The sequence below is a fragment of the Herpailurus yagouaroundi genome, unplaced genomic scaffold, assembly GCF_014898765.1.
Source record: "Herpailurus yagouaroundi ecotype Mexico unplaced genomic scaffold, PumYag 203, whole genome shotgun sequence".
Taxonomy (NCBI): domain Eukaryota; kingdom Metazoa; phylum Chordata; class Mammalia; order Carnivora; family Felidae; genus Herpailurus; species Herpailurus yagouaroundi.
The window spans coordinates 12,235,222-12,248,566 of record NW_024412434.1 but is presented as its reverse complement, the minus strand read 5'-3'; the positions used below and the strand labels follow the sequence as shown (position 1 = coordinate 12,248,566).

Sequence of the window (13,345 nt, the reverse complement as noted above, 5' to 3'; positions counted from 1 at the left end):
CAGATTATAAAGAAATTTAATTAAAAAATTTTTTTAATGTTTATTATTTATTTTTCAGAGAAAGAGAGAGACAGAGTACAAGCACGGGAGGGACAGAGAGAGAGAGGGAGACACAGAGACTGAAGCAGAATCCAGGCTCGGAGCTGTCAGCACAGAGCCCGATGTGGGGCTCAAACTCACCAACTGCAAGATCATGACCTGAGCCGAAGTCGGACCTTAACCGACTGAGCCACCCAGGTGCCTCTGGAAAGCACTGTTTTGGTTGTGAGGAGTTTGGTAAATGATGTCCCAACCTTGGCCTTAACGTTCTTTCTGTCCTGCCCCCCTACCCCATGCCTCCACCATGACACTCTCTCTTCTCCCCCTACTTCACCTTCTTCCTTTGCCTCATAGACCCCCTAAGGCCTGTTATTTTTTGCATAAAAAATTCTTGATAAATTCTTATTTATATTCTTAATAATTTTTTTTTTTTTTTGGTACATGAGCATCCCTTTGATATTTTTTATATTAGATTTCACCCTTGGTAATGAAAGTCTCACAATGAAGAATGCATTGAACCTTTTCTTTTGTTACTATGAAGAACGGCATGTGTAGGATTTAAGTGCAAACCAGATGACCAGGCTTTGAACCTGGCCCCACCACTCACCTGCTGTGTCAGCTGGGCAAGTTGTTAACTCTCTCTGCCTCAGTTTCTTCACCTGTACAAGAGTGATAAGAACAACGCTTTTCAGAAATAATAATAGTGTTTTCACAAAACAGGTTGTTATGAGAATTAAGTGAGTTATTTGCAAAGTGTTTAGGATAGTACATATGTATCACATATGTAGTAAACATTATGGAAATATGTTCTTATTCAAAAATAAATTGGGGCCCCTGTGTGACTCAGTTGGTTAAGTGCCTGACTCTTGATTTCAGCTCAAGTCATGATCTCAAGGTTTGCGGGATCAAGCCCCGTGTTGGGCTCTGTGCTGACAGTGTGGAGCCTGCTTGGGATTTTCTCTCTCCCTCTCTCTCTCTCTGCCCCTCCTCTGCTCATGCTCACTTCTGCAGGCACTTGTGCTCTGTCTCTCTGTCCCCTACCCCCCATCTCTCAAAATAAACATTTCTTTAAAAAGTAAAAGCAAATACTCTAGGCACGTAATGTATATTTCTTTATCCGGAAAGGGCGGGGGTTTGGAAGTAGGAGGAAGGAATAAACATTGTTAAGTACCTTCTATGTGCCAGAAACCACTAAGGCACACAGGTTGCTTCACTTAATTCTCATGATAGCCTTGGGATGTCGATATTATTCCCCTTTTACAGATGAAGAAATTACGATTTGCAGAGTTTAAATTGCCCAGTGTCACGGAAGTGGTGAAGGGTGAGCTGGAATTCAAACCCAAGATGACCTGGCGTTCATGGTTTGCTTTGTTCTGTTTTTGCTGGGTCCTTCTCATCCCAACCCACTCCATGTTTATGATACCCCCTCGCACCGGCTTTCCATTTTCCAGTGAACAAAAACTGATGTACTCCGAAGTGATACAAACCAGAACTTCTCACTCCCAGGAGAACTCCCCCTAAAACTGTTAGTTTCATTTTGTTTCCCCTGCAACATGAAACAAAGAGTAATGGCATGAAAAATATGACCTGACAACATCGTTTATATTATAATTTCTCCCAAAAGATGAACTTTATCCTTAAAACAATGCCCTTTATGGCAAAAAGATTAGCTTACTTCTGTTCTATTGTTAACTGCGAAAATTACCCTTTAGTTTTTAGGGTTTGTTTGTGTTCAAAGAATTCATGAGCAAATATTTCTACAGAGAAGCAAACTCAAAGCTGGGAAGATTAATTCATAATAAGTCAAATTTTGATGCTAAAATAGTTTGATCTGAGATTACCATTGACTACAAATTGCCATCTGTGCTTACTTGTTAAAGATGTCAAGTGTAATTAATTCAGTGGACCCACTATTTGACAACCTCTGCTAAAGGGATCTGTGGAATACATACTGGATGCTAATTTTCGAATTAAACCTGCCCAGTGGTTGTTGGTTTTGTGAAAGTAACTTCTTTCCTGATTTGACCAAACCTCGAAAATCCCATAAGGGGGAAAGAAATGATCGTTCATTAAAAAAACCTACTGTGTGCCAAGCACCGTGTTAATATGTTAATATACCCACGTTAACCTTATTCATCCTCCAGGCAGTCCTATAAGGGGCAGCTATTAGCTCCTTTAGTGGGGGGGGGGGGGTAGGCACAGAATGCGTTTTTTTTTTTTTCTCAGACCCTATGAGATGTGAGAATTCTTACTCTAGCCCTTTATGTGCAAGACTCATTGTTAACATATATGTGAACATGTATGTGCAGACTGGATTTTCCCTCCTCTGTTTGAGTGGGAAGCAAAGGACAAAGAAAAAAAGGGGAATCAATTTACCACCCATGTGTTTCTTAATCACTACTAGCGGTGGAAACTCTGAAAATTCCTCGAGGGGCTTGTGTCCTTGCTTAAGGGCAAAAGGAGAGAGGCTGGTAGATTGATCTTGTTCGTGTTTCGTTAGGGAGGAGCGGCATCTTGGGTAGAAGCAGCAGGTAGTGGTAAGGAGAAGAGATTCTGGGCCGGGAGGCTGCTGCTTGTGAACAGTATCGGGAACAAGACATTGAAAAGAAGGTAAACCTGATCAAAGTCATTAATACTGAAAGAAAAGACTTGACCTAGAAAATTGACCCTGAAACTCTGTATCTCTTTCCCCAAACTTGTACCCAAGGCATTGCCCTGTTTGCTCATTTCTTGCCAGTCTTGTCAGGAGTCCTGCCGGTTGGAGCCCCTACACTAGCCTACAGAAGCCTCCTTAAGTGACCTGGGTTGGAGAAGTTCTCACCAAGGGCTGACCTCAGATGGGAGAAGGGACAGGTGAAGAGAATGTCCGTGTGCCAAAGCAGTGTGGGGATAAAACACATTTCAGACAACTGAACTTGAAACGGAATTTATTTCCCTTAATAGAACTGTAAGTGATGATGTATAGACTGCAATCTTATGGGAACTAAATTCCAGCAGGAGTTTGTGAGAAATAGGTTGTTTGTTTGTTTTTTTTTTTTTTTTTTTTGAGAGAGAGAGAGTGCAAGTGAGCAAGGGGCAGAGAGAGTGAGAGAGAGAGAGAGAGACAGACGGAGAGGGAGACAGAGGTGGGGGTGGGGAGAGAGAGACAGAGAGAGAGAGAGAAAATCCCATAAGGGGTGGTGGGGGGTGGGGGGTGAGGTGGAGAGAGAAAGACAGAAGCAGGGCTCAACTCAGGCTCCTGTTTCGTTTGTTTGTTTTACCTGAAGCAGGGCTGGTGCTCCCTGGATGTGGTACTTGAACTCACAAACTGTGAGATCATGACCTGAGCCAAAGTCAAATGCTTAACGACTGAGCCACACAGGAGCCCTGGTTGTTGCTTTTTTAATGAACAGTCTTGAAGACCTAACAACCATGAACAACAAAACGTCTCTTAAAAAAGTATCTTCCAAATTTCCTAAAAATTTACTTTTCACAAACGTATCATAAGATGGAGCTAGCTTAAAGTTGAAGAGCTAAGAGAAGGACAATCAAAAGAAGCTAACAATCTCCCCAAATAAGAATTCAACAACTGACAAATGAGATTAGAAATGGCTCACAAAAGGAGCTACTAAAATTGACCAAAATGGAGCAAAAAGCTGGCTTTACTTTGAAACAATTAAGTAATTTACAAAATATGTTAATGCTCACATTTGCTACATTGTTTACTAGCCTTTATCTCAGATAACATGCATTAACCACGAGAGAAAATGCACATTGAATCTATGAATTTGTTTTGCTGATTTATTTTCATTTAAAATTTTATGTATTTGCAGTAGACACAGATATACAAATGTGTACTACAACGTTTTTCTGAAACAAATGTATACCGTGCTAAATATCATGCCCAATTTTTTTAAATTAATAAAACAGATCAAGCCTCCTACTTTTTACAGGCTAGCAATATCTCGCTGTACTTTAACTTTTGTCGTTTGCAGGACTGTCTGCACCTGTACTAAGTGGGGGTGTTCTTCTGTATTTTTGTATCTGGACTTCTGCACTTTTTATTGGACGTTTAATTTTCGTATAGTCACATACTAAAAGGAAAAAAAAAAAACCCTGTGCTTACCTTCTAGGCAAGGTATGGTAGCTATGGAAATGCTTGTTGTTTCTTTAATATTTTTCTACATAATTGGATCTATTTTAGCAGTCTGAGTTATTGCAGCTATTATAAACCGAACAATGGAGGAAGGCCAATTATTCCAAAGCTGCACTTAATGGCCGCTCGCCTAGCACAGATATCTCTCTTCAAAATCAACTGCAGTGCAACATGCATTTTCTGAGGAATTCAAGAGGCAGGCTCATCAACACTGTTTTTTTTATCTTTTTATTTTTTAATGTTTATTTATTTTTGACAGAGAGAGAGAGAGACAGCATGAGCAGGGGAGGGGCAGAGAGAGAGGGAGACACAGAATCCAAAGCAGGCTCCAGGCTCCGAGCTGTCAGCACGGAGCCTGACGCGGGGCTCGAACCCACAGACCGTGAGATCGAGACCTGAGCGGAAGTCAGACATTCAACCCACTGAGCCATCCAGGCGCCCCCACCAACACTGTTAAAGAGCATCATTTTGAAGTCTAGTGGCAGACGTTAAGAATCTTGGAGCATCTGTAGCGTTACCTGCTTCTTAGAGTTCTTGGCCAGTTGTACTCTTAACTATTAAAAAAAAAATGCGGATTGGTGGTTAGGAACTATATCAAATAATTTTGTTCATAAAATCTTCTATATGAGCAAGACATAGTTCTCCTATGTCCTGTGTACTCAATATAGATGTGTTTTCCCAAATTAGCTTCAATACTGGCTTGAGGAAACAGCCGCAAGCATTCAGGGAAAGATGTCAAGGTGAAAATCCAGGTGAAAGGTACCAGTTGAAAGAGACTGGGAAATTGGGTAAGAAACTCAGTTTGGAAATGGCAAGTGAAGACCGTAAACTCCTAATATGGCCTCTGTGGGTCCAAGAGTGATGTCACTAAAGCAAACCTGGCCCCTAAGAGCCCCCAGGCTATTTGACTGACTCCTCTTTGCCTTAAGAAAAATAGTGACTGCAGGGATGCTCGTTTTTAGCACCTTCCCAGTTTATGTGATTCCCTCATTAGTGCTCACCTCAACGACTTGCTTCAGTTTCCTGAGTGCTTGGGATCCCTTCCTCCTCACACCCTCCCAGGCCAGTGCCCCACATCACCAATCTTTCCTGACTCATCCCCCTCAAAGTATATCTGCTTGTATTCAGTTCCCTCAGGGGCATGTCTCCCACAGAGGTTGCATAGCATGATTTGGGAATCAGATAGGCCTGGGATCAAATTCTGGCTTGGATACTTACTAACTGTAAGAACTTGGGTGAAGTATTTAACTCTTTTGAGCATCAGTGTGTTCATAAGTAAAATGGGTATAACAATAGGACCTCCTAATAAGGTTGTTGTGAGGAGTAAAACACATAGTGTATTTGAAGGGGCTAATATGATAACGTGAAAAACAGCAGGGCCCAGTAAATGGAAGCTAGCATAACTGATTTGGTAATTGACAGTAAAAAGGAAAAAAAGAGTTTCACATTAATGAAAAATCTCAGAAAGGATGTACAAATACTCTATAAAGATTGTTAAAACCTTATTGGGAGAAATTAAGGAATATCTAAATAAATGGGGTGATATGCCATGTACATGGATTAAAGGAGTCAATATACTAAAGATTTAAACTTTTCCCAAATCAAACTACATATTCAACGCAATCCTGATAAAAATCTCAATAGAATGGTTACCATATTGACCAGCTGATACTGAAGTTTATAAAGAAATTTTTTAAAATCCCAAGAATATTCAAGACACTCTTGCAGTAGAGTAACAAGGAGAGAGGATTTATTCTGCCAAATATTAAGACTTGTGAAGCTACAGCAATCATGACTTTGTGGTATTGTTACAGATAAATAGCCCCAAGGAAGAGAATAGGGATAGCTAAAACAGGCTCATGTAAATTTTGATATGATATATGACAAAGGAGATGTTCCAGGACAGTTGGGGAAATGATTGTCTTCTCATTAAATGATGCCAAGATAACTAGGTATCTAAGTGGGAAAAGAATGAACCCGGACCCCTTCCTCACACCATATACAGAAATCAACTCCAAGTGGGTTACAAACTTAAATGTGAAAGAAAAAATGGAAAGTGTTTATATATTTATAAACATCTCCAGGGCATTGGGCAACATTTTAAAATGAGATAGACAGAGATGAGATTAGGGCACCTGGGTGACTCAGTCGGTTAATCATGACTCTTGATTTCAGTTCAGGTCATGATTTCATAGTTTGTGAGACTGAGCCCCACAGTGGGCTCTGTGCTGACAGTGCAGAGCCTGCTTGGGATTCTCTCTCTCCCTCTCTCTCTGCCCCTCCCCTGCTCACTTGTGTGCTCTGTCTCTCTTTCTCAGAATAAATACATAAACTTAAAAAAGAGAATATTAAAATGACATTAAAGTAATTAAACTCATGAAAAGACACCTCTTTGAAGAGTGTGGAAATACAAGCCACAGAATGAGATGACATTTGCAACACATAATCCACAAAGAACTATATCCACAAGTCAGTTAGAAAAAGATCGACAACCCAATGAGCCAAAAGGAAATCCAGATGACTGATAAGAATAAGCAAAGATGCTTAAGCTCACTAATTATCAGGAAGCACAAGCTAAGTCGTACTGAGAACAGAAAGCCAATGTCACACACACCAAGAGTGGCAAAATAAAAAAATGTGATACAAACAAGTGTTGGCTAGGATGTGGAGGAATGAGAGCTTTCGCGCACTGTTAGTGGGAGTAGAAATTAGTGTGATTACTTTGGAATACAGTTTGCATTTTCCAATGAAATGGGAGCTCCACAGAACTCAGGACGCAGCAGTCCTATTCCTGGGTATATCCCTAGAGAAATGCATGCATTTGCATATCAGGAGACATGTGTAAGAATGTTCTAACCAGAATTTTGATAATAGTCTGAAGCTGTAAATGAACCAAATGTCCATTAACAGTAAAGTGGCCATAACCATGAAGCGGATGAATAAATTGTGGTATGTACATGAGTATGCTGAAATTCTTTCAACGATGTAAAAAAAATTAGAGCTTTTCTGGGGGGAAGGATCTTACAAACACAATGTTGAGCACAAGAAGTGGAGCACATAAGAATGTCCACAGTATATTTTTAATATATGTAAAATTGAAAAATAAGAGAAACCATACTTCCTAAGGGATAAAATTATAAAGGAAAACTATGACAGCTGGGACAGAACTGCCATAAGAATCATGGCAGTGGTTACCTCTAAAAAGAGACAGAGGGTCTCAATGAGGAGGGTACAGACTGGGGGCTTAGAGGAGCAACCAATATTTCATTTTATATCTTGGACTTTGATGCCCAGCACATATACCACATAATCATACATCACACTGTATGTGTGAATTCTTTTTCCATCCTTCTGTATGTGTACCATATACCAAAATTATATATATATATACACACACACACACACACACACACACACACATACACACCCACACCAGAAAGAGAATCATGTTGGTATTATTTTAGATTCCAAAATAAAGCAGTTACTATTCAGCCCCTGTGCTTTGAAACACAAAACCCGTGTCACGCTGACATCTTGAGCAGCCTTCCAAGTGTCATTGACGGGCTGTATTTAATGTTAATAAGATAACGTAAATGAAAAACTTGCTATGTCCCAGGCAATGTGCTAAGGGTCTAGTACACGTTAGCTAGTCCTCAGTCAACACTGAGACACCGTCATTTAGCGCAAAATCTTTTTTTTTTTTTAATGTTTATTTTTGAGACGATGCAAGAGACAGAATGCAAGCAGCAGGGGGGCAGACAGAGGGAGACACAGAATCTGAAGCAGGCTCCAGGCTCTGAGCTGTCAGCACAGAGCCCGACGCGGGGCTCGAACTCACGGACTGTGAGATCATGACCTGAGCCAAAGTCGGACACTCAACCGACTGAGCCACTCAGGCACCCCTCGGTGCAAAATCTTGAACAGAACTAGACTGCTACTTCACAGCCATGGTTCCTAAGGTGTGGCATTCACTCATCCCACAGACATCTGGGTGCCTAGCTCCACCCTGGGCGGTGGTCACACAGAGGAAAAGGACACCAGCCCTGCCCTCAGGGAGCTTCTGGTTCAGGAAGAGAGTCACATAAGGAAACAAGTAAACAAAGTCGGTAGTTTATGGGAGCTCTAAAATGGGGTGGGGACAAATAAAGCTGGAAGAAAATAGGCAAAGGTAAGAGAAACTGTTTTAACCAGAGCCTTTTAGCCAACCAACCTATCCTTCTTTACGACCTGTTCCTTTACTCGTCTCTAACTACTTTAAAGTTAACTCTGTCTTATCACTTGTTTTCTCACTGGACTCCAAGTTTGTCTATTCTTTCTCTTAAAAAGTACCATTCTCCTGGATTCCCCTCTCCCCACCCTCCTGCCTCTCTTCCCAGCTCCCTTCCTCTCCTCCCCACCTCTTTCCCTCTCCTCTCCCTCTTCCTCCTCTCACCCTCTTTTGGCTTCCTAAATCAGAACTCTCCTTTAATGTCTCGATCAAATGTGCCTTTCTCTGTAAACCTCCTGATACCCCCACTTCCAACCCCGGCATTAGAAGTGAGCATTCCCTTTCTGATATCCTTCCACATTTTATTTATGCGATTTTTGCAGTCTATAGTATATGTGATTTTGTATTATAATTATTTGTGCGCATATTTTGTCTTCCCTGCCAGAGTGCAAGCTCCTTCAGCCCCGAGACCATGATTAATTTTGCTTTGTGATTGTCCACAGCCTTGCCGAATAGAAATGGGCACTTAACCAGAGCTTGGAGGTGTTTGAAAGCAACCTGACCAGGTTTTTGGAGGTTGGATGGATCTTTTGGAACAACGGTGTCATGAATTATATAATAACAGCAACTTCTAGTACTTTAACATGGTAAGACATTTTAAGCTGGGTTGAATGGAATCAACAAAGAAAGATGCTATCTACAAGCCAAACACTACTGTTGTATTTTCTCCTTTTGCAAGAACAATCATTTATGAGGAAACATAGCTAAGTTTTCAGATGTATAGAATATGGAAAGGATGGCTTATCACCCATAGATCAATTCCACCACGTTCATGAATTCTACCATCAGGAATTCAGAGCATAAAAGGTATAAAATGCCATGTTACCTCATATTGACAATTGTTTCATTTTTGCTTAATGATATTGAATAAAATCATTAAAATCTTTTCAATGTTTTGGTTTGGAAATTTCTTCTACTTTTGTTTCTTAGTGCAGCATCTCTTGTCATTTCTTTATTGCAGCTTTCACTGTGATCTTCTCTCTTGGAAAACATTTTCAGCTACCAGACCAATAGAGCAGGTAGGACATTTGATGAAAATCTGTGAAAGTTTGGTTATTCTCAGAGAACTTTCCTTGAAATTTCTTTATGTTTTGAAATGGTGAATGTTACGTGATCCCTAGGGAACCCCACTGCATAGCTACCTAGAAGTTCAGTTTAAAATACTCAAGTTGGGGTGCCTAGGTGGCTCAGTCGGTTGGGCGTCTGACTTCAGGTCAGGTCATGATCTCGCGGTCCATGAGTTCGAGACCCGCGTCAGGTTCTGTGCTGACAGCTCAGAGCCTGGAGCCTGTTTCAGATTCTGTGTCTCCCTTTCTCTCTGCCCCTCCCCTGTTCATGCTCTGTCTCAAAAATAAATAAACTTTAAAAAAATTAAAAAATAAAATAAAATAAAATACAATAACATACTCAAGTTAAGCACATTGGACGCTACATCCAAAAGAGAATGAATCACAGAAAAAATATAGTTTTGAATGCAGGGCAACGAGACGCTAGCCTCAATTCCAAATTCCTCCTCTCCCTGACAGTGTCTGGGTACAGTTTGCACACTCTCTCTGTGACCACTTGAGTTACCGCTGAAGCTTATCTGATCTTCCCTTCCCCCGTCTCTTGACAGGTACGGCTGTTGTCCTCGGGACAACATAGACCAAAATTGGCTTCTGTCTGTTGGTTGTGCTATTGCCAGGGACACACTTGGGGTGCCTAGTCATTGGGGATTTAATGCAAGGAAGTACAAAGAGAGAAGAAGGACAGACAGCAACCACAGTTCTTTTGCCTCACGGAGAAAAGGAACATTTTTAAGATGCAACATCAGTCTACAGTGGCTGTCCCTGCAGCAGCGGGTGTTGAGTGCTTTGTATACTTTCTGCAGTGGTCTCCAGTGTTTTTAATCATTCAGCAGGGGAAAAAATTGAACACGCTCTTCCCGATATATGTATTTTTAAAATGTACACAAATAATAACAATGAAGAAACAATGAGATAAAGAAATGTGAATAGGTGTTCCGATATTTTCTTGTGATGCCACAGTGATCCTCTCGTAAACTTCATCTTGGACATCCTTGCTTGGTTCGGGTGAACGCCACGGTTAGGGCGTCTCAGCTATGATCTGCCTCTTTTGCGGCCCCTGCAGCTAGTAAGGAGCTTCCTTCTGTGTTAGGACTTCTCCTTACTGTGGTCTCTGTGTCTCTCCACTTTTGCCCTGCCCCCTTTGGCTCTGATTCCGTCTGTACGTGTCACGTACAAACTTCATAAGGAACAGACCCAGTGAGGCCCGTCAATCACCCTTCTGTGTGGAGCTGTCTTGGCAGGGCTTTCTTGCCAGGCTCCAGGAGAACTGCTGACCGGCCTAGAAAACTGAGTTGTGTGTTTGGCACTGGTCCAGCCATCTACCAGCATCAGTGTTATATTTTAGTATGACAGTCATAGATGTGGAGGGGGCCATGGGTGTGACGGTGGCTGATGGGGACCAGGCACGGTTCCGCACGAGGTGGTGACACCCCTCCCCTCAGAGCCAGTCTTCTGTGGGTCGCTGCTAGGGTTGTTGGTTACAGATCTTGATTTAATTCTTCTTTTCTTATCCTCTCCAAACACCCCCGAGCCCCTCCATTTCAGAGCCACAATTTATTTACTAAGCCCACAGTGGGAAGACCCTGCTACTTTTGTTTTCTAATGTCCTCAGTAAAGAAACCCTTTTGTTTTTAAGTTTTTATTTTTATTTTTATTCATTTTTTGAGGGAGATAGAGACAGAGTGAGCAAGCGGAGGAGAGACAGAGAGAGAGAGGGAGACAAAGAAACCTGAGCAGGCTCCGTGCTATCAGTGCAAAGCCTGATGCGGGGCTCAGCTCACGAACTGAAAGATCGTGACCTGAGCCGAAACCAGGATTCGGATGCTTAACTGACCGAGCCACCCAGGAGCCCCAAGAAACAGTTTTATTTTTAAGTTTATTTTATTTGGGGGGGGGGGAGAGGCAGAGAGAGAGGGAGAGAGAGAGAATCTCAAGCAGGATCCATGCTGTCAGCATGGAGCCCAACACGGGGGCGTAAGGGGGGGGGGCTCAGACTCATGAACCGTAAGATCATGATCTGAGCCCAAATCAAGAGTCAGGTGCTTAAGTGACTAAGTCCCAAGAAAGATCCATTTAACCCACTCTTTGGTAGTAAAAGTCCCTGTACTGAAGGAGATAATGAGTTTTCAGGACAGTCTGGCACATCTCAGGGTGAGTCCTGTTTGTACATTGAATCCTTCCCAGGAAGCATAGGGGTGATTTTTTTTTTGCCCACCTCTTCCATCATGTTGGAGAATTTTAAATCTAGAACCAGCCGATAGCAATCATTCATCTGTGTTCTCTTCTGTCCTGTGGCCTATGGATGTTTGTCCAACCTATATCCATGACACTGGGCACAACATGCTTATGTGTCCTATGTGCTCTGGGAGCCAAGAAAATGATGCTACTTTGGGGCCCCACTCCACCTGTGTGAAGCAGCATAGAATGAAGGCAAGAGCAGGGGCTTTGTAGCCAGACCACCTGGGTCCACAATCCAAGGTTGGCCACATATTCATGCTATAACGTGAACAAATAACTTCATCTCTTTGTATCTTGGTCTTCTTCTCTGTAAAACAACAGTAATAATGGTACTTGCCTCAGGATTATTGTGAGGGCTAGTTGAGTTAGTATATAAATTCTTATTATAGTTAGCATTCAGTAAATTCAGGTTCTTATTATCTAAAAGGAATAATATACAGTTAACCCTTGAACAACCCACGGGTTAGGGGCATAGATCCCCTGTGCTGTCAGAAATCCACATATCATTTCTGGTTCCCCTCAAACTTAACTACTTGTAGCCTACCACTGACCGGAAGCCTTACCGAGAGCATAAACGGTTGATTAACACATATTTTGTACATTACATGTATTATATGCTGCATTCTTACAATAAAGTAAGCTAAAGTAAAGGAAAAGTTATTATGAAAATTATCAGGAGGAGAAAATACGTTTACAGGGCTGTTGTGTATTTATCGAAAAAAAGATCCATGTATCTAAGCGGGCCCACGGAGTTCAAACGCATGTTGTTCAAAGGTCAACGGTACTTTTCTGTGATTTTTCAGACTAGTGGGGGACTTATTACACTTCTTGGTGGAACAACTGAAGATACACAAAGTGGAAGGATGGGTTTCATTACCCGTGAAATGCAGGCACAGCCAGCCTGTGTCCATCTCGTTCACCGCTCTGTCCTCAGTGCCGAGCCCCATCCCTGATGCAATGTAGACGCTCAATGCATATTGGCTACTGGGTTAGAAAATGTCAGAAAATATAATTACATAAAAGTGAGTGTTCTTGAAGGGATTTTAATGCGTTTTTATTTGTTAAAAGAGAACGAGGTGATGTTCATGGCCTCTAGGAGCACGCAGCAATGATCATTTCTGCTTATGGAAGGACCTCGCCCTCCCCCAGCCAGTTGCCTTATGTACTTTTCATAAAATCCTCAGAGGTGGGTATCAGTGATCACGTTGTCCGTGGAAAACTGATCCTCCCAGGATTTATGACCTTCACCGAGGTCACAGGGCATTCAGTGGCAGAAAGAGGACTCGAAGCAGGGCCACATGGAGATTTCTGAAGTCCGTCCTCTTTCTGCTGCTCTCTTTTCACAGCGGCGAGGACGGCTCAGACGACCCCTGTCCAGTACCTCAAGTGTCTAGAAACTTGAGAGTGAAGAACCAGTGAGGGATGTAGAGATCCCAGGCTCCTTAGAGGGTCACTTAAACCACCTGCTATCACTCAGTTCCTAAACTGGTCATCGGAAACTGCTGTTTACCTGATTGGAATTAAGAGACAGACAAATGACTGTACTAAATGCAAATGCCTGATGAAGTTTCTTGTTGGATATTTCTCATTTAAAATTCA

At 41.9% G+C, this 13,345-nt stretch overlaps 1 long non-coding RNA gene across 1 annotated transcript; it reads right to left on the bottom strand.

The window, feature by feature from the left end:
- Positions 1–4,616: 4,616 nt before the first annotated feature.
- On the bottom strand, positions 4,617–12,732 carry LOC121014578 (uncharacterized). Its single transcript, XR_005783281.1, has 3 exons — positions 12,624–12,732; positions 11,914–12,053; positions 4,617–4,728 (listed from the first exon to the last, which is right to left on the bottom strand). It is a non-coding gene; the product is annotated as an uncharacterized LOC121014578 (long non-coding RNA).
- Positions 12,733–13,345: the final 613 nt, after the last annotated feature.